General features: G+C 34.9%; 2 long non-coding RNA genes across 3 annotated transcripts in view; one reads left to right on the top strand and one right to left on the bottom strand.

The window, feature by feature from the left end:
* Nucleotides 1-22,370, bottom strand: part of LOC107078651 (uncharacterized) — a 160,981-nt gene that overhangs the window by 13,171 nt on the left and 125,440 nt on the right. For both annotated transcript variants that reach the window (XR_001479604.2, XR_001479603.2), the window contains one exon: nt 6,314-6,414. This is a non-coding gene — a long non-coding RNA (uncharacterized lncRNA). The remainder of the gene's footprint in view (nt 1-6,313; nt 6,415-22,370) is intronic.
* Nucleotides 95-22,370, top strand: part of LOC107078652 (uncharacterized) — a 28,746-nt gene continuing 6,470 nt past the window's right edge. Inside the window, exons 1-2 of the long non-coding RNA XR_001479605.2 lie at nt 95-179; nt 730-798. This is a non-coding gene — a long non-coding RNA (uncharacterized lncRNA). The remainder of the gene's footprint in view (nt 180-729; nt 799-22,370) is intronic.

Here is a 22,370-nt window from a genome sequence, read left to right as displayed (position 1 = left end):
CAAGGGTATAGAGTTATATTATTTAAGTTATTCCACCTGAACAGAACCACATATATTGTATATAGCTGATGTACAGGAAGGCTCCTCAGAGGAAAGCACAGTGAAAAACATCCAAAATAATGGTTTCACACCATAACAGGAAAAAAAGGAAAAGGAAAAGGAAAAGGAAAAGGACATAGGTAAGTATAGCACGAGAATAAGATTAAAAACAAACTTTAATGTATAGCATGGATAACCAAAAGAAAGCAGCTCCTGTAACCTAGCAGTTCTTCTTTTTAAGTTTTAATTTCATTTTCCATCAATACTACAAACAATAAGAGCAAGCTTCTGGAAAAACAGTCAACTTTCTACAGCTGACTTTTGTCACTAGACTCTATCCCTGAGAGCCATAGGTATAACAAGATGAGTCTTAACCTTAAAAACAACAACAGGTATTTATTGATAGCCAAAGATTTGACAGAATACATCACTAGAGCTGGATGTTAGATAGATGAAATGCTGACATTGCGGATTGGCAGTCAAAAGTTCTTGAAGGAAAATGTCCACAAATTTCTAATGTTCTAATCTAAATGCTTAGATTTTTAGGTATTATTTTGTATTATTTATATTATAGATTTCCAAAAGAAAATATTGAGTAGTGTCTTTTTGAGTCGTATAGGAAAGTTCTTTTACAGAAACATCATTATGGCTGTTATGACAAAAATGAATTTGCTTGCTATTTCTTTCCAGAAAGTTACTCCTGACTCTTCATTTCCAAGGAATCAATCAAAGTAGAAAAATACTATGAAACACCTACAGGTAACTTGTAATTTCTTTAAACACTTATAGTGCGCTCCTAAACCATAGCTTGAGTATTATTATCTACCTCCAACAAAGCATTTAATCTTTTAATAACATATTCTTCCGGGCTCCTAATAAACTTTTTAAAGTTTTCAGCAACTGAAATGATATTCTCTATTGTTCATCTGTGTTCCCACGGAAACAGTCATTAATGTGGCTTAGATGGCAATAGAAGTTATAGAAGAATCTGACCCCTTTCATTTTGAGTTCATTAAGGTCAAATGCTTCTTTACAAAACCAATCCATAATTTGGGCAATTCTGGATATTATGGGCATTAATAGGGCATGATAATTATGACTAATTGTTCTTCTTATGATGTCAAGGTTCCCATTTAATTCCTTGGTATGACTGGCACATTGTCAAATCCTGTAAAGAAAATGTGCCCCAGAGTACTTTTTGCTCCTGGAATCTCCACACATCAGTTGCACAAATATCTTTGTGGTGAGGTTTGTGTCAGATTATGTTTTAGTCCTGTGAAGAACATCAGTGGAGTACAGCCACCGATAAATCCCTAAAACATTAACCATTCAAGTGTAACCATTTAAAAGGTTTGTCAGAAACACTGTTTGATAATGTTTTTCACCTGCTCAGACCTGCAGTGGGATCATATTCTTATCTCAGCTGGTCATTACAATATACATGAATGCAGCTTGCAAACAGATCGAAGGTAGCAAAGAGTTTTAATATCCAAATGTATTATGAATTCAACTAATAATAGCATTAATAATAAAAATGTCAACTGGCAAATCCACAATTCAGCTGTCTTATGAAGAATTCTTAAAATGTGATATTTTAACTATCTAAAAATCTATTGAAAACATGGTAACAATGTACTGAAAGAAAAAAGAATGAAATAAATTTTAGAATAGCAATATATATGTAAATGTACTGTTCAGCTGATCGCCAAATCACACTCAGAGCATTAAACTTGACACACAGCAGTGTAAATTTGTTCAGACTTTCAGCAAATCTAATATTTAATTTTAAGTAACACTAGCATTTTCAGCTGGCTAGAAATAAATAACAGCTGTCTCTGTAGAGTCAAAAACTTGAAATGAACTGATAAGGCAATTTACCACATTTAGGCATTTAAAACATAAAGGACCATCCTTAAAATTCCAGTTATATTTTTATTCTGTTTCCCATCAGTCAATGTAAACATGGTAAACATGGCCATAAACTGAGAGGACGTATTCACATACTATAATAATACTTACGTGAACATGCATCTTATCTAATTAGATCGTACTGGAGTGTATTAGTATATTAAGTGTCTTGTTTTAATTGAGTCACTAAATACCAAAGATTTGACAGAATGAAGTATGCTCATACAGCATGCTCTTGCAAATAATCAGTCAAATAGATGCATTTATGAATTTCTTTTTAAAAGTCCACATAAAGCAATCTACACATAAAGTTGTTACATTTGATTAACATAATATCAAAAATGGGATAATATCAAAAATGGGAAATGTATTGATGTTAATACAGCAATAAAATAATGGCCATCAAGGTCAGGAAGCTTAGGGACAAATATATATTTTTTACTATAAATATTTCACCTATAAAGGATTAATTCTGTGTCAAAAGTACAGTATGCTCATCCTTTTCAAAACTAAAATGGAGAACAAAGCAGTTTGTTTTAACAGCATCTGTTAATTTGCATTCTAAGATGTGCCTTATTTGTGTAAATTTACATTTCTAGCTTGCACAGATGATCACAATTAGAATGAAATGGAGAAATAGGTACTCCAGTCCATCAGATTAAAATGGAAGTTCCTATCTATGGTCTTCAGGACCCAGAATCCAATAGGTTTTCTAGTTTCCTTGAATTCTAAACAGCTCTTACAAGCCTGGATCAAAAAGGAGCAGGGATTGTGATAGCTTCACATCACATAAAAAAACCCTTAGGTACAGAAACCACTCACATAAAATAAGTGTCACAATGAAGGATGATGGCAAGAAAGCACATGCCATTATGACAGTACAGGATGAAAGTCATCGACTTGATGTTCCAATTTTTTTATGGCCAAAAATCTCTTGCCACCTGTGTGAAAGTTCTCCATGCATGAACTGTGAACAGTCCTGGAAAAATAGTGCACATACAAGAGAGATGGATAGAATACAATTGATGGATGGTGTTTTGTATGGCTAGATTGAAGAAAAAAATGCTATATTAGGTGAATGCATGCTTGAAAGAGAGGTAGAGTTACTGGACACACTTAACGTACTTTAATCCAAGTATATGCACCAAAACATTGACCGACAAGAATAACAAAAAAAATCATGCTGAAGTAAAACAAAATAACACCCAATCACAGTATTTAATTTGACATAATAATAATGGGAGATTTTTAATGCCCACATTGAGGGAGAAAGACATGGATGGGGATACATTCTTCGCTTGCATTCATCTGGAACAACAATAGACATTGACACCATATTTATTAAACTTGGAAAATGGTATCAGAATCTGAAACGTATTAAAAAATTATAACAAAAATATCTGGGTTTCATCAGACTGAAAAATAAAAAAAAAGGAGACAAATTAAAATCTTTGAGAAATCCACGTAACAAGACATTGGGGTTCACTAATCAGAAGAAATTCTGAGCAGAGTACATAACTAGGTTTGCAGCCCTTAAAGATCTGAAAGTGCCAGAAAAGGCAACTGGCATAAAAAGAAGAAATATAAAAAAAATGTGTTTCAGGTGAAATATGAAATTTTGTAGTTATAAGAACTGCAAAGGGAGCTCTTATGTTACATAGTTAAAGAAGGCTCCATGGCCAAAATATTCTCTTCTCAGCATGGAATAATCCTATTAATGGTTCTTATGTTACATAGTTAAAGTTAGAGATACGTACAAACATCTTGACAATGAACTACATTAGTGGTTCTCAAACTTTTCTGGACCAAGTACCACCCCTAATCCAACCAAAGCATCCAAGTACCACCTACAAGTCATCATCTCATAGGAACCCCAGAAATTCTCAATGACCAACATGAGCGCACATGCACACACACTCACACATACATATAATAAATATTATAATAATAAACTTTATTTGATATAGCGCCTTTAAAGGTGGCTTCTCAAAGTGTTTTACAGAAAAAAAAACATTAACAACAACTAATAAAAAAGCACCATTTCAGTGAGAGGGGTGAGCCTGTTTAGTTGAGCAAAGCAGATGTGAATTAATTTTTCGAGCCTTGATACAATTCACAACAGAGTCTAACAGATATTAAATCGTCAGGCATTTTCTTGATGGCAAAGGTCTCGCGGTGGATGTTGTAATGTGTACATTAATTTCTGGAGCAACCTCTCTAATTCGTGCAACTACACCGTTATGTCGGCTTGTCATTGCTCTTCCACCGTCTGTACAAACTCCCACACATTTTATCCAGTCGATGCCATTCTCTTCGATAAATTCATTCAGAAGCTGAAATATGTGCTCTCCTGTAGTTCCTGTTGGTAGCGGTTTAAAGAACAGAAAGTCCTCATGGGACATGTCCTCAAACTCGTATTTAACGTAAACGAGCAAATTGGCCAAATCGACTACAGACTCATCTAATTGCAGTGAAAAACGTCTGCTCATCTTAACGCACTCTATCAGTGTACTTTTGATATAATCCTTCATTTCAATAATTCTATGAATGACTGTGTCTTTCAGGGGGAGGGGGGCAGAAGGTCGAGCTGTTTAGCAGCTTTTTCTCTACACATAATACACGTCAGCTCTTTTGCCAACGGTAAATAAGGTTCTTCAAAAATAGTGTGGCTTACCTGCTTTAGCAATCCGCAAGCTTGCATTTTTCCGCGTTTCCGTTTTTATTTCCGTATTTATTTTACGTTTTTATTTCATGCACATGGGAGTGAAACACAGAGACGCCCAGTGTATTTTTCTCAAATTAGAACAGTTCTTAAAAATTTTTCTGTTATCACACTTTTGTGCGCTCACAAGATTAACTGCATTCATAGCACGTATTTCTATGCATTCCTGTGTTTACAACTTTGGCATTGTTCGAAAATCACGCACATTCTCCTTTCTCCCTATTTGCTGGAGATACAGTAGCTTTTTTTAAATACAATTGGTCACTTGCATCCGTAGCACGCATCCCTATAGAGTGGTATAGAATTACAGAGTATCTCTTGTGTCCACTGAAGTATTTGCGCGCACTGTATCGTAGTACATAGGCTGCGTATTTGACACGTATTAAAATACAAAAGATGAAAATCCATCCAACGCACATGACAGTCCCAGGGTCATTTGGCGTACCACCTGGCAGCACTCCATGTACCACTGCCGGTACGCATACCACACTTTGAGAACCACTGAACTACATAATCAATGCAAATAGGTCAAAGACAATTGGATATACAGAGTGAAGAAGCTAGAAATAAGCAATTGTGAATCATGAGATTTAGAAAATAAGTGTATCCAAAATAGAGATAGAAGTCTCTGATCATGGAAGCTTAAAAATAACAAAAAAAAAAGGTTTTAATAAAACAGAATTTGAGATAATAATGAGGAATCAACAATGAAAACGATATTTTTAGAAGTAGTTTTAATCTCAAGAGCCACAAATACATGCCATTTTTAACAATGTTGCTTCTTTTGCATAAAACTTAATAGTTTTTGGAAAATTTAATTTGCAACATATCTTCTCTTTAGTGAGATATAATTATATTATCTCAGGATTAATATTTTATACTGTCTCACCAGTGCCTTTTAAAAGTTTAGATGTGCAAAGAAATAAGCACCAGTTCTTTTAAATAATTTGGTTTCTTCTTCAAAAAAGCTGTGAAAATCATCTTAAGATGATCCTCATGAATTCTCTTCATAAACTGTGGCCAGTTTTGAAAAGATGCCTTCAGTTTTCATCTTAATCTTACTTCAGAGAGATTTGTAGAAAATTATAAATAAGCTTGAAAAACATCTAATCACAACAAACACTTTCATCCATTATGTACAGAAACATTTTGATAGAAATCAAAAAGTGCCAAGGAAGAGAAAAACTAAGGCTGATAAAGATAAGACAGTTAGAAATGGCCAATAGAGGAAAATCATGTTGCAGTCAGTGTGTCCTATGTTCCTCATGGAATAGAAAGTGACCATACACAATCTGCCAAGGATAGAACTGCAGTTAAATGCCCTTGCAAAATTATTCACCTCCTTCAGTTGTGTTCCATTTTGTTGGCTTACATTTTTGCACATAAAAGTATTCAGTTTGATTATTCATGTTTAGATTGAAATATTAACAAATTAAAATTGTGTATAAATCATCCGTAATTCAACAAAATAAAATACCCTTGGAAGGGTGTGAACACTTTTGCAAAGTCATTGTACAGTATATCACTGATTGGATAAGAAATAAGAACATTTCCAAATATCTTGGAAGAGAATAAGATACAGTATATGGCCTACTGACAAGGACCTTGAAATGAAAATTTTAGGGTCATTCTTTTGTTACTTACTGTAATTAACGGGTTACTTGTTGAGGATTAGCGTCTTCAACCATGTATTGTTCTCCACATTCAAAGATACTAGGTAAGATAACTGGGGGGTTTTCATTATTCTGTAAAAAAGGTAAAATATTTCCAAAGTTAGAAATTCTATTATATTAATACAAATAATAACAATAATGAATTAATTGAATCTCTCTTACTGTTGTGAAAGTGATGAGTCACATCCAGGAATGCAACTTGTACAATAATACCGAATCTAAACAGATAGTAAGACCACAAGAACTTAAATATTGGCCAGTACATGGGTAAAAACATTAACATCAGGTGGTGGTGTGGTGGCTCTGTGACTAAGGATCTGCGCCTGTGGCTGGAAGGTTGCCAGTTCGTATCGCGCGCCTGTCAGAGGAATCCTACTCTGTTCGGCCTCTGAGCAAAGCCCTTAACCCCAACTGCTCCAAGGGCGCTGTATACTGTAAATGGCTGACCATGTGCTTTGAGCCCAAGCTTCTCTCCCTGTGTGTCTCATGGAGAGCAAGTTGGGGTATGCAAAAAAGACAAATGCCTAATACAAGAAATCGTATATGGCCAATAAAGTGATCTTATCTCTTATACCCAATTGTTTGCAAGATAAATCTACTTTTAGCATCTCAAAAACAATGAATATATGCATTTTGGGAAAACTTATCAAGTAAAATAATATACCCCAATTTTCAACAGGCAAAGGACTAATTTCTGATACCTTAAAGGAACAATTAAATTATTAAAAAGAAACTAATACCTCCTTCTGCTAAAATAACAAATTATTCAGCATTATGAAGTGGTGTAAAGAGTTATATAAATATTATGAAAATTATAAAAGTTTGTAAGCACTTCATACGTACACCTACTCACACTGTTGCTGAAAACTATCAGCACTGAATAAACCACCAAACAAAAACTAAAGAATCAATTGTATTTGGATTGGTCTACGATGATCTTTTATACTAGCAAATAAAAACCTTTGCTTCACAGAGATTCCATTATCTCAGTTTAACACACAGGACTTTTTCCGTAAGGTAATATTAACTGACAAATTTGACCCCCCTCAGCCTCTCAAAGCAGTAATGGTCTAACTACAGTGAGGCTTCCACTCAGTCAGGCTACCCATGTAGATGAATGGCCAGCAATAACAACCATTTTCAATCTCAGTTTCTGAGGAAAAAAATGCTCTTGGTGCAGATTCTATCACCTCCCCCCATCCCATACTTCCGGCATTTTATTTATACAATTTTAAACTAAATTATTTTTTAAAATTCTGCTAGGGAAGATGCTTTTTGCATTGTTTGATTATTTTCATTTTCTATATACACAGCTCTAAAGATATCAGCTCACAGAAAAGCACAAGAACATCTAAAATTACTCTTCTGGCAACATAAACAGTCATTTAATAATAATAATAATAATAATAATAATAATAATAATAATTAATTAATTATTATTATTACTATAATATGTTGGGTAAGTACAAGTCATATATATATATCTAATGTCCATACTTGTCCCTGCTTTTCTAATTTAGGGAAGTGTACTCCCATTTTCATTCTGACTTGAGAGATTGTGACCAAAACAACGTTCTGATAACATGAAAGATGTATTGTTACAATTACCAACAGGATTATTTCCTTTTTTAAAACCAAAACTGTATAAGACAAAAATAATACTGATGAGTGAATGTATCCTGTATTCACGAATGTGTTGTGCTAATATAATGTAATCATCATTATTTTGGTTTAATCCATACTGTAGATTCTACATACAGCATATCACATTTGTCATTATACATATTTGAAGACTGCTTGTGTATTAGAAATATACCATATAAACTAGAGAAATCCAGCTTATTTTGTGCTATCAAACCCGCTGGAGGAAGTTGCTCTTTCTCTAATCAGCTCTTTTAGGACTCCTCCTGTATTTTGCCCACTGGTATTACAAAATACTAGCTTATAATTTGTAAGTAGAAAACCTCCAAGTTCTGGGGTGCATACTGCAAAGTAATAACAAAATAAAATCCATTTTAAACAACAAGTACAAAATATTTTTTTAGTTTCGAACTTTTAAACAGTAAACTGTGTCACAGTTGCTAACAATGTACCATTCTAGAAACATGTTCATTCATCTTAGAAGAACAACTGTTCAGCTAACTAGCTGCTTGTTATTAACCACAACTGCATGAATAAATGACCTCTTGGTAATGTATAATTACTTCAGGTACCAAAAGCCTGAATCTGTCATTGTCAGTTCTCCATTGTCTAAGAAAGAACTACAAACAGCTTTTTTCTGATGCAAAATGATGCTTTTGTACTAGCCTAGTATACATTAGGTCAAGTAAATGGCTCAGCTCTTAGCATTAGTCCTTTTAGACAAAAAGGTTGTGATTTTCATGCCCTGGTCAAAGCAAACTCCATCTGGGTGTCTAAATCCAGAACATAAGCCTTGTTAAGAATAATGAATAGCTTCAGCTACCATCGCAAGTTGTTTTTTCCCAGCAGAGGATGATGGTGTTCAATAAGAATTGTGATAAATAATCTATCAGCAGGAGATTTGGCAGCTGGTTCGAAACAAATCCATGAAACCATAGAGATAGGGTTTCAAGGAATTTTATTAGAAGATATACATAGCTCACTTCTCATTCCAGAACTATTTCAAGACTACACGTAGGAGAGTGCATACACTCTCTGCACCACGATTCAAGTGAAAAGGAAACACTGCTGTGAAGTCTACTATACCTCCCTCGTGTATATAAAATTTAACAGTACATTGATCTCTGGTCCTCTGCACTCATTTTATATACATAATACACAAGAGGTACAGTGCCCAAACTAAAATGAGTAAAAGAAAAAAGTGAATGTACAAAATCCAAAGGTGAGACATCTAAAGGTAGTTTTATTTTTCATCACAATTCATGGTGTATTGCTCTTGATACTGATAAGGCTGTTAAAAGACTAGTTTAATCATTGCTTATCTAAAAGGGCTAACCATTTAATATTGCTGATATAGAATTACTTTTATTATATACCCACTTGATGTGGTATGACCAATTGTTCTTTTTAACGCTCAGGTTTCTGGCAGGGAGTCACACATCTACACACATCTCACAAATATGCTCCTCTGACACAAAACTGCAGAACCCTTTGTCTTTTCATACTGTACTCTGCATGCCCCACAGCACCTCACAGGGGAATTTTCATTTTCACTGGAAAAGTGCATCATTTACTGACATCACCACAAGATTGAAGGCACCCAGCAAATCACAGGAGTCACAGTTTTACCGAACAGGCAAAAGGACCCTGGACAGATAATCCCAGCCTTACCTTTGCAGCTGCTATTCAATTGTAAACCACTACTTTGGGAACCATGAGCTGGGGTAAATTCCATTAATTCAACTTCAATTCAATCCCCTCTCCACATCAATTCCTTTTATTTCAATTCCTTTTCCAGACAATTCCATTCAGTCTAGACCCAATCCCAATTCAGTGCCTCCAGTTGCGACTTCAGTTCTTTAAGAGCTCTAGTCAATTCAGATTCCATCCATGTAAATATTCACCTCCCTGTCAATGTATTTCCACTTATTAGAGCAATAATACTGTAACAAAATTAAATAACAATATGCAAATACAAATTTGATACAAAAAACAAAGTATTTGTACTTTGTACTGCAATAATGCTGGGAATGTCTTCCACAATAATGTGATGCTTACAGCCCAGTAAGATCATCACTTGTCAATTGTGTTACTGCTGATAATCATAAGCTCTTCAAATGTTGCATCACTTACGTTGCAGTGATCAGCACTGAAAGCTTTGTCTTCCACACTAATGAGGTTTTCTACGGGTGTAGATGAAATATGTAAGTCTAGATGCTTGCAGGCTGGTAGGCTAAATAGGAAAACGTCCATTTGTTTGCTTCTGGCTGACCAGGTTGGCAAGTAGTTTGATATTTCAAAATAGTCAGAGATAATGCAGTATATTTCAGCAAAAGAGTTGGTATTGGGAAAAGATTTGAATGCATGTCTGGGTGGAAGGGGCCATGTCAGGAACCCTCAATAGCAGGGAGGCGACCTCATTAGTAAGCAGTTCCTGCCCACTGCACACTTTCTCTACTAATCTAATCTGAAAAAAGCCACCAGACTTGTACTGATTTTGAAACACTCCTGCTTCAAACTTTGCAAGGCGTCTCTCCAAGAATTATTGCATGGTTAAAACAATTTTGTGGTTACAGGTTTCACTGATGATCTCATGACCTTGGGGACATGCTATAATAAAGCTGGCAATGATTACCTGGTTTCCCTGGGCCTTCTCAGTAACCTTCTTAGAGGTTTTAGAACTCCTAAATGATTTTCAATTATATACAGTCTTTGAATAATATATTTCAGATTTGGCAGACTCAGAGTAGAATTTAACCAGAAAACCAGGGTTAACAACTCCCACTCTTATGAACAGTCTGATGAAATCATTAATGTTGAATAGTTAAGACTTACAGTAGGAACATTTCATCCACAGGCTGACACTTCTCACAGTGTCTCTGGTCACCACACTACAGCACTAGTTTTGATCATTCTGGCCTGGAGGATTGTCCACCAACATTACTTACAGCAGCATCTTGTTTTTTCTTGTAAGCTCTCTAATCCCAGTAATGGCCAGACTCACGCTTGCTGAGCTTCTGATGAGATCAAGCTACAAGGTGGTAATGATGCTGTCACTCCATCACAATTATCTAATATCCCCGTGAAGATCAGCAATGTATCAATGGAACAGACTACCCAATCATTACCTATCTCAGGTTCCTATTACTTTTACAAAACATATACTAAAATAAGCACATCAGTCATGAAACCCGTGGCTGTAATTTTATGAATGTGTGGAGCCAGGCAGCATAGGGAATTTGATTTTTTTTTGTAATAATTCTGCACCAAAAACAGATGTTGCTCAGTGGACCTGAATGTAATTAGCAATTTAAATAACTAAAAACTGGTAATTCAAATTCAATTCAATTTCCTATGTTTTGTTGTTTTCTGCTTAATTCTAGTTCATTACCAATGCCACAACTGATCAAACCTGAATTGGGATTGAACTCTAAATTTCAGTTCGATTCAGAACTGACCCTACCTCTGTTGAGAATCCTGAATTTTGACTACTCATGACCCCGGTAAAAACAAGCAATAACTAGAACTCACCCTGTACTCCAGGTAAGCACCTGTATTGATTCAGACACTAAGGGATAAAAAGCTTCTTTCATGTAATATTGTTGTTCAATTAAGCTTAACATTTATTTAATCTATTGAATGTGAAGTCATTTGAAAAGGGAAAAAAAAAACAGCAATGTAGACATTCGCCAATTATGTGTACTTTTGAGGGCAGTACACAATTCCTAGAAATATTAGCAGCACAGTAGTACATAATAAATAAAACATAAAATATGTCTGACTGATTTAAAAAAAAAGATGCAAGGCCTAACTTGATGTCATGAATGGTATTTGGCTGCAGACCAAACTCAAAATTGAACTAGGTCTCCTGAGGTTAAATACTTGAAACAGGTGAAGTAAACCATACACCACCTTTTTTTCTCATTTTCTTTCTTTATACTCTATTTTAAATGCTTGAGGACATCTACTCAACCATTGTGCCATGACTGTTTTGGAAATGGGAAATGTAATTCTCTGGAGACCGCAGCTGGTGAAGTAAATCCATATTAACAATAATGCCACAAACCATTTACAACATCAGACACAAGTGGGAATGCCTTCAGAGCCAGTGTTTTATAATGTGGACATAAAGAGCAGATTTTTTTTCCCACTTTCAACTTACCTGGGGATGTATGCATAATTTAAAGAGCAGACTAAATCTATTTACTTATTCAGTTAGGAGAGTTTATCGCTATCATGGGAAGTAAAACAATTTGGTATTATGTATGTTCATGAGCTGAAGATTCAGTATAAATCCATTCATCCATTATCTTAAAGCCGCTTACAAGCCACAGTCACAGCAACCCAGAGCCTATTCCTGAGGCAAAGGATACAAGGCCACACTATACCAATGGATGGAATACCAGTGCACATGTGCAAACATACAGTACATACACAATTAAGAGACACCAATTAACCTGTCCAGCATATCTTCAGAAGACAGAAAGAAACTAGAGCATAAAGAAAAAACACTAAGAAATATGGGGACAACATGCAAACTACATATTAGGTTCCACAGTCCAGAATCAAACCCAGAACAAAACAGATGTAAGGCAGCAAGACTACCACATCTCTCAATCCTCAATTATGTATGGACCACATTTTTAATAATTAATAATAATTTAATAATTAATAATGCCTAATCAAAAGCACTTTTCTGGACACTCCAATCAAAGCGCTTTACAGGTAATGGGGACTCCACTCCACCACCAACAATGCATCACCTGGATGTGATGGCAAACATAGTGCACCAGTATGCTCACAACATATCAGCTATACATCAGAACACTTCACTTCACATACATCAGCTTTTATCACACGTCCTTAAGCTTTGCCATAAATTAACACTACTCTTAATGCCTTATGCTTCTTCAAGCACTGTAATGATTCAGAAATATGTTTTTAATTATTTTTTCAGTGAATATGTAACATGGGTCTTCAGAAGAATAATGATTGATCTTTGAACCAACCTTTGAATATCTAATGCTTTCAGTTTTTGATATTCTGTATTGACAGTAAATGCTGGACTACACTGTATTGTACAAGGCGACCTGGAGAAACATTTCATATACTTGTACATCATTCATAACCATGCAACTAAACATGAAAAAGATCACAAATAATATATTACATGAAAATAATCCTAGAAATGGAAATTTAGTTACGATATTTAATTTAGTTTAGGTACACAGTACATTAATGTTCATCTTGGCTCCAAGATATGTTTTTCTTGTTGCCTGAAAGCTCTAAACTCATAGTTTCCCCTTCATCTCTTGTGTGGAAAAAATAAGAAATGTTCAATTACTTTCCTTCACTAATTTTCCCAATTTTTGTCATACAATTTGCTCAAAGGGATCAATGCAGCTCTGAAAGGCAGAATCTACCTGAAAATATATACCTTGCAGTGCATTATTGAATATAGTAATTTTTCTTCTACTTTTCCCCACCCATGACTGGAAACCAGTGAAGTATGACACCCCATGCTATATACTGCTCTAGCTGCTTTACATTGCTTAATTACATTTAGTGACTAGAGTAACTAGAATCTATAGAAATTAAATTAATTCAGTAAGTTGGTTTCCATTTAAATGCGTAATTGTCCAGCTGTTCCTTGAGTACAGGTGGTGTTGTGTGCTGTCTCACCATTTTATATTCAGAGGCGCTGTACAATGGCTGACCCTGCGCTCTGACCCCAAGCTTCTCTCTCTGTCTGTGTGTCTGTGTCTCATGGAGAGCAAGCTGTGGTATGCGAAAAGACGAATTTGTTTAGGGCTTATAAATTGATGTTATGTTATGTTATATTCTTTACAGTAACTCTAAACTTTTATGTAGTTTTGATTGCTCACCAGTAATATTATTACAGTACTTTCATAACAAATAATCTTCTACTATAGCAAATGTGTGTGAAGAGAAGAATTCAAGTACTGTTTCAGGTTTACATTCATGCATTTGCAGTGAACTGTAGGAAGCTGATCTCTGACACCCATGACATTCAGTATTGATTTCTGAGCTCACAGCAGTGTTTTCCATGGCTCCTGTTGCCTGTGACATACGCAACATTGATTTGCTAATTGTGCTCCAGGGCAGTGTTGTCTGGAGTCTATGTATACAATATAGAAAGTGAAAATGTTCTTACTTAGAAACACAGTGTTATATATTATATCACAGTACAAACTAAACTATATAGCTATACATTCAGAATGAGAACATATGATAAAAAAACTGCAAAATGCTTAAAGCATCTGCATAAATGAGATGGAATTTGTTTGATGGGGGAACTTGGGTTTGTTCTCTCCTACTGTATGCTACATCATTTTCAGAGTTCACCATCTGCTTTTAAATGGGATTTGAGTTTAAGATTTCAACAGTTGTATAACAGAGATTAGATATGGTTACACATAGAACTGAATAAATGTGTTATATATTTTTTTTAATTTATTAATGTTCAAGAGACAAGCATTGTTAGTCACAAGCATCCAATTAAGCACTGGAGATAAAACAATTTATTTTGAATGGTTTTAACTGTTCCCTGACATTTACAGAATCCTTGTCTGAAGATGTGTGGGCACCATCTGTAACAACTACAACATCCAGGTCTTTTAGCTTTCAGCGCAGAACATTTTGTACGGAGAGAAAATAATGTATGGTCTCCAGACAATAAAGGAGTTAATTACTATTATATTCATTAGTATATGCAAATGAGGGAAAGTCAGAAAAAGTCAGTATTTCAAATACATTGTGGGTCTTTTTGTTGAAAAACACTTAACATCATATCTGTTAATTAGCAATTGAACATGGCTGTCTAATTAGTTACAAGCAAATTATACTTTACAGAACTCAATTTAGTTTTACAGCATTTAAAATGGAAGCAAGGTTACTCAAATCCCAGCGCATGTTGAAAATAAACTTTATACTTACATCCTCTCAGATCAATTGCAATGACAGTCAATTAGGTTAATCACCTAATACATAAATATTAGAAGAGGTTATAGCACATATTCAGGAAGGTATTAAAATGGTACTCTTACTGGAACACCTTTTAGAATTAGTATTATCGGTCATGTACAGTTATACTAAAAGGTGGACATGATAAAGGAATAAATCATAAATACTCAAATTTGAAAGAAAATCAAACTTGCACAGCACAAAATATATTGTAGTAGTGTCCTGAGCTATGTGAACATGATCTGTTCTAGGATCTGCAATATCTAGGATGTAATGTGTTTGAGGAAGTAGTATGTGTTTCCCAGGAATGGATGTAGGATAATAATAATAATAATAATAATAATAATAATTCCTTACACTTATATAGTGCTTCTCTGGACACTCCACTCAAAGTGCTTTACAAATAATGGGTACCTCCCTTCACCATCAATGTGCAGCTTCCACCGTGATGATGCAACGGCATTATACTAGGGCAGTGGTTCTCAAACTTTTTGGACCAAGTACCACCCCCTAATCCAACCAAAGCATCCAAGTACCACCAACAAGTCATCATCTCATAGGAACCCCAGAAATTCTCAATGACCAACATGAGCGCGCGTGCACACACACTCACACATACATATAATAAATATTATAATAATAAACTTTATTTGATATAGTGCCTTTACAGGTGGCTTCTCAAAGTGTTTTACAGAAAAAAAACATTAACAACAACTAATAAAAAAGCACCATTTCAGTGAGAGGGGTGAACCTGTTTAGTTGAGCAAAGCAGATGTGAATTCATTTTTCGAGCCTTGATACAATTCACAACAGAGTCTAACAGATATTAAATCGTCAGGCATTTTCTTGACGGCAAAGGTCTCGCGGTGGATGTTGTAATGCGTACATTCATTTCTGGAGCAACCTCTCGAATTCGTGCAACTACACCGTTATGTCGGCTTGTCATTGCTCTAGCACCGTCTGTACAAACTCAGACGCATTTTATCCAGTCGAGGCCATTCTCTTCTATAAATTCATTCAGAAGCTGAAATATGTGCTCTCCTGTAGTTCCTGTTGGTAGCGGTTTAAAGAACAGAAAGTCCTCATGGGACATGCCCTCAAACTCGTATCTAACGTAAACGAGCAAATTGGCCAAATCGACTACAGACTCATCTAATTGCAGTGAAAAACATCTGCTCATCTTAACGCGCTCTATCAGTGTACTTTTGATATAATCCTTCATTTCAATAATTCTATGAATGACTGTGTCTTTCAGGGGGGCAGCAGGTCGAGCTGTTTAGCAGCTTTTTCTCTACACATAATACGTGTCAGCTCTTTTGCCACAGTAAATAAGGTTCTTCAAACATAGTGTAGCTTACCTGCTTTAGCAATCCGCAAGCTTGCATTTTTCCACGTTTCCATTTTTATTTCCATATTTATTTAAAGTTTTTATTTTATGCGCATGGGAGCGAAACACAGAGACGCTCGGTGTATTTTTCTCAAATTAGAACAGTTCTTAAATATTTTTCTGTTATCACGCTTTCGTGTGGTCACAAGATTACCTGCGTTCTTGCACGTATTTCTATGCATTCCTGTGTTTACAACGTTGGCATTGTTCCAAAATCACGCACGTTCTCCTTTCTCCCTATTTGCTGGAGATACAGTAGCTTTTTTTAAATACAATTGGTCACTTGCATCAGTAGCACGCATTCGTATAGAGTGGTATAGAATTACAGAGTATCTCTTGTGTCCACTGAAGTATTAGCACGCACTGTATCGTAGTACGTAGGCTGCGTATTCGACACGTATTAAAATACAAAATATGAAAACCCGTCCCGATTTTTCAGCGCACACGACACAGTTCCAGGGTCATTTGGCGTACCACTTGGCGGCACTCCACGTACCACTGCCGGTACGCGTACCACAGTTTGAGAACCACTGTACTAGGGCATTAGAACCCATACAGACCGCAGGGTGAGAGCCCCCTACTGGCCCCACTAGCCATCCATACCAGTGATATGGATGTTGGACATATCAGGATAGACTGCACAAACCTACTTTTGTAGGATTGCTATATTGTAACAAAGTGTAATGTGCTGCTGGCTTACATAAGGTTAAGGACAACATCTTAATATATTAGTATCAAGCTGTGCTACAATCACTTTCAAAAAATGATCATCCATTTACGTATTTGGTGTCTGTATTCTACATTCTACACGGTATGTAGCTGTATATCGCAAAATACATTTTTGAAAACCATTATACTGCAAAATATCTGTGATATTTTGATTACTTTATGAATATGTTTTGTGCTCGTAATAAAATGTTGAAAGCTTAAAAGTTAAAAAAGTTAAAAGTTTTAACTGGATACAAAATGACTTGGAAAAACATAATTAACCAAGAAACCTCCAAGTCTTTAACAAATATTTACTGTGTATTAATTTCGTTTTTTTATATATGACTGAAGAATAATTAAAAGGACTTTGGTCTTTAAATGTAATGAAAGGAAATGTGAATCAGACACATTAGAAAAAAAAAATTCTTAAATGAAGCCAATAGTGAATAGACAATTTTAACTACAGCAAAATTTCTGCTTGCCCTCTCCATACTGTATATATAGCTGTAATAAGGAATAAACAGAGCTAAAAGCCATCAAATGAAAACAGAAGTAAATTTCATGGCATTCAACATTTTAAACATCAAACTTAAAATTAAAATAAATCAATCACCACAGTGGAATTTGAAAGTCATGTTATAATACAAGTCATGTATTTCACGACTTGACTAATGGTGACTGTATTCTACTACCCTGATGAAAGCTTTTTTTTTTCAGAAACAAAAATAGGTTAATTGAATTTGTATGTAAATTAACACGGAACACAGTTTTGGCTGCATGTTCCATGTGAATCTATTAAATTTTTTTAAAGGATGGACATATTACGTTCAGGCTTAAGGCTTTTGTTACTTATTAGAGCACAAATTAGGGAAAAATAAAAATTGTGATGGGATTTGAAATTCATATGAATATTCAAATTAGATGTTTGGAAAAAAGGTTGAGTAAGGATAACCAGAGGTCTTTCATTATGTATGTCTGAATCAGTGTATTTTGCATATATATGCCCCAAAGCATAAAGTACAAATTTACAGAAAGACACATTTCAGCGCACACATACTGTACATGCACCTCAACAATTTCATGCAGCTGCTACAAATGCTGAAAAGACGTAAGCCAAGAGTTATTTAACAGAACCTATTAATGTTAGAATGTTGGACACATTTGATGGCTAAAGTAAGTTACAATCAAGAAATGCTTTCAGTTTTAATTTGAAGCAAGATTACTCTCATAAGGAACCTTGCAAACCAAAGCCTTCCATTTTCCCCCACAAATCTATTTAATCGGTTTGAAAACAGTTCTATATATCATTCAGAATTACCTGAAATAAAAAAAATATTTTAAATAATTAAATTTCTTTTAATGAATTATTGCACTCAGTTACATACAGCTATTGTGATTCAGATGAAGAGGTTTGAGAAAAGATTTTCTTTGTTCTACAGATGCATTTTGTAATTAGTATGTGCTACCATTTTTAGAACCAAAAAAGGGAAATTCAGTTAAAATATTCTATGATTCCATTTGGCCAGTCCAATAATCAACAGCCTCAGGCTTCTGTGCCCTGATGCTGATCACATAAATAATCCCTCATTGAAAAGAGTTTTCTGATAAATTATTCCAGATCTATAACATTACGGAACTTTATCGCAGTTAATGAAGTGAAAAATAATTGCCCTCAGACCATAAAACAATATTTTCTTCACCATTCACAGCACATTTTGTAAATCTAAACATGCTGTTTAATATTGAGAAATGGGCTTCATAAATTCTAAATGCACTTGTTTAGCTTTTAATGAAAAGGGAAAACTACTGCTGTTCAGTAGTTGAAGCAGTGACCCTTACCTCTGGTTCCCGTCCTTTAGCATTTATAGGGAACTCAAGTCTTCAATGACTAAAGACCTGGAAACAGTGGTAATTAAGGCCAATTGAGGAAATGATTGAGTCAATTGAGTCAATAGGAGCTCAAGTTGGGAAGAAAATCAGAAAACCTTGTGGCTCTTCAGAACCAGGAGTGAGGATCACCAGGTGAGAGTGTGAAATGTATATTGTAGCTCTCTTAAGAATCTGTTTTAAAAAAGTACAACAGGGAAATATTTTTAAACCTAATGTAGTTTCTCAAATGTGATCATTTTTCACAGTTCAGGCCCCTGTGGAAGCAATAAGGCACTGTCCAACTTTTTTCTTTATTTTTATCCTTGTTAGCCTGTCCCTTAGGTCCTTTAACTATCCCATTATTGCGACTGTCGTTAGTTCAGATTTTAAAGTTTCCTTTTGCATTTCATGTAAGCTCTCAGGCACTGTGTAGTGGAAACTGCAGTCAAAGTAATCTGTTACGGTAATAATAATACAAATTGAAACTGCTGTTAAGAATCCAAAAGAACTGATGTGAAACAGCACAGATATAATAAGGTATTCTCGCACTTCAATTTGACAGCAAAACTTCAGGTATGAAATGAAATATTTCCTTTTCTTTCTTAACCGACTAGCATTGTCTCACTTGTATTAGTCATGTTATCATGTGTAATGTTAGCTAGCAATATTCAAAAAGCTAATTTTACTATTAATCTTCTAAATACTATAAATCGTGTCCCTCATTGTCTTAAATCAATATGTGTTTAATAAATGGGATATGCAATACACAACAGGATTAATGATTTGCTCTAAAAGCTTAATACCTAATCAAATGGCTCAGCCAGTAAAGGTTCTTGCTCTGAGAGAAGGTTGAGCTCTATGAAACAGGCATCATAAGTGTAGGTTTTGGTCATGTCATGGTTTGACTGTGGCCAGGATTCCCCAGGAAGTGGCTCTTAATTGGTGCAGTGTTGCCAGGAGTAAAGTTGAGATGAGATGAGTCATCTAGTCATCCCTTGGCTCCTAGCAAAACAACAGCCCTTGCAACAACCCAGATGCCTGTATATTTCCTGTTCCTGTGATAACGGTGAGAGACGTAACTCTCTCACACTCGGTACTAAACCTCCCACACATCTCTGAAAACCTTGTAACATCAGAAGATGAACGTCTTGATGGGTGGAATGTGACTTGATAGCAGAGAAAGTTTCTGCACTTTCTTATTCACCTCATGTGGGTACAACTGTGAGCCAAGAAACAGTTATTAAGTACAATTTAGTGATATGTAAAAAAATATATATAATGGTTAATTCTAAATAACAATAAAAATATATTAAATGTAATAGTTATTTACAATGATTTTGCAATAATGAAAAAAATTGAATATATAATATTTGTCTAAAATACTTAATTGTGTGATTTTATCAGTTAGGTTTCAATATTACATGATAATGTGGTCATTCTTCATTAGTGTATCTCATGACTTAAGCTGACAGGAGTTACAGTAGGTGAAATACATTTTTTAAAACTTCCTTTTACCTACAGATTTATGTGTTTCTGACATATATATGGCTTGGCCTATATAGTTTTGAAATAAAAAAAACATTTGCATAAAGGAGTTTGGAAGCATTAATGGAGGCGCATCAAACTCAGTTGTATATGAGTTTGTACACAATGTACTGTCAAGATTTCACAAACTGTTGTATGTTTACTGATAATATTGCTGTATGTCCAAAGAAAAACTCTATGTCAATGTTTTATTTTGTAATAAATCCTGTCAATAGAAATATTTAAATTAAAACAATTGTACTCTAATTAAACACCTAGGATAAAACCTAGGTCCCTCTCATAACACCAAAGAGATCTATCTCTGTCCACATAGAACTTGTGTGGTCTGGCCAGCTTGTCTGTCTCCAGGACATCTAGGAATGTGATACTGACTACAGAGAAGAGGGAAATAGTTGTGCGGAGTATAGTGTAACCACACACTTTGACCATCTACAGCAGCATGGAAGAAAATGTAATCTTCAGTGTAAGCAAAATATGCCTTTCCCTTGATAGTCATTTCCCATTTTGTTACATGCTCAGAAAGTAATTTCATTGGATACTGAGCACTTTAAGTTGCTGTAAAATATACTGTAAATTAGCTGTAAAAATATACCTTATACTGTAAATCAGCTTGTTCTAAATCTGGAAAAACTGGAAGATGTGTGACTTCTATCGCTAATAACATCTTAAATAGAGGTTTAATTAGTCATTCCACCACCTAATGGCTATAGGTTTAAATTGGTTTTGACATCCCAGAAAGTAACCCATGGTGTAAGCAGATGTGGTTAGAAAAAAAAGGTTGCCAGAGCAGTATTTCTCCATCAGAGGCACTGTAGAGCCATAGATAGGCACACACAATTCATGATCTCTTTTAGGAGTTCTCAGAGCTCTATGCATGTTACACATCTACAACACTAAATAAAATATTAATGTTTCTGAAAGAAAGGTTTTAACTGTAATGCTTTTCAGGATGTTAAAAAGTCTTACATTAAATGTAAATTTACTTTGCTGATATCATTCACTTACTGTTTTGTGCTGTTGTAAGAATAGTACTGGAATATTAAAAAAGAGTAAACTGCCTTTAGATGTTTTGAATTATTTTGTTTAATGTAAAAAACTCCTCTTATATTCTGCATATTGTGAGATTTTTTTTATATCACAAATTGCCAGAATTTAAAAAGATTCAAATAAGAAGGTGTCAGTGACCAAAACTCCCATTTCTATGGACTGCTCACGGTTGATTATAATAATGGATTTTCTGAGAAAATGTATGATCAAAGAAAATCTCATTTGAAGAATAATCTTAATTTTTCAAGTTAACTTATTTATATAAACACCTATAAACACCCTAGTTTTGAAAATGATGTGTGTACACTGGAAGAAAAACACTCCTGGGTCACGCTAATCTGTGTTGTGAAATAATTGCATCTGACCTTAAAAAAAAACATGATGTGAGCAAATAATATTGGCTCTTCACTGTATTCATATCTTTATGCAACATTCTCCAGGTTCAGCTTGGAAGAAACGGCTTCTTGATGTAATTCTATATCCGTCAAGTATTACCTTACAATATCAGGAGCCTTTAGAGTATCTTCATCTAGCATTGTCCCAGAGAAGACAATCAAAATATCAACCAGATGTCATGTTGCCAACCAGAAACACAGATTTTTAAAACTGCAAGGAAAATCATTATCCTTCTTAATGATAATCCCTGATTTAAAAGTAACTTGTTTTAAAGGAGGTTCCTAAAATTCTTCACAGGTAAAGCTTGTTCAGAACAAAGGTTGAGCCCTAAAATCCAAGTATTTCTGGTGGAATTAATCGGATTCTGTATGTAGTGGCACACCAATGCTACAGACAGCTGCAGTTGGGTGGGCTTACGTCAGCCATTGTACTATCAGCTTACTGTAACCCC

Source organism: Lepisosteus oculatus, chromosome 10, assembly GCF_040954835.1.
Source record: "Lepisosteus oculatus isolate fLepOcu1 chromosome 10, fLepOcu1.hap2, whole genome shotgun sequence".
Taxonomy (NCBI): domain Eukaryota; kingdom Metazoa; phylum Chordata; class Actinopteri; order Semionotiformes; family Lepisosteidae; genus Lepisosteus; species Lepisosteus oculatus.
Note: the sequence above shows the minus strand (reverse complement) of the source record. Positions and strands in the feature narration are given on the sequence as shown.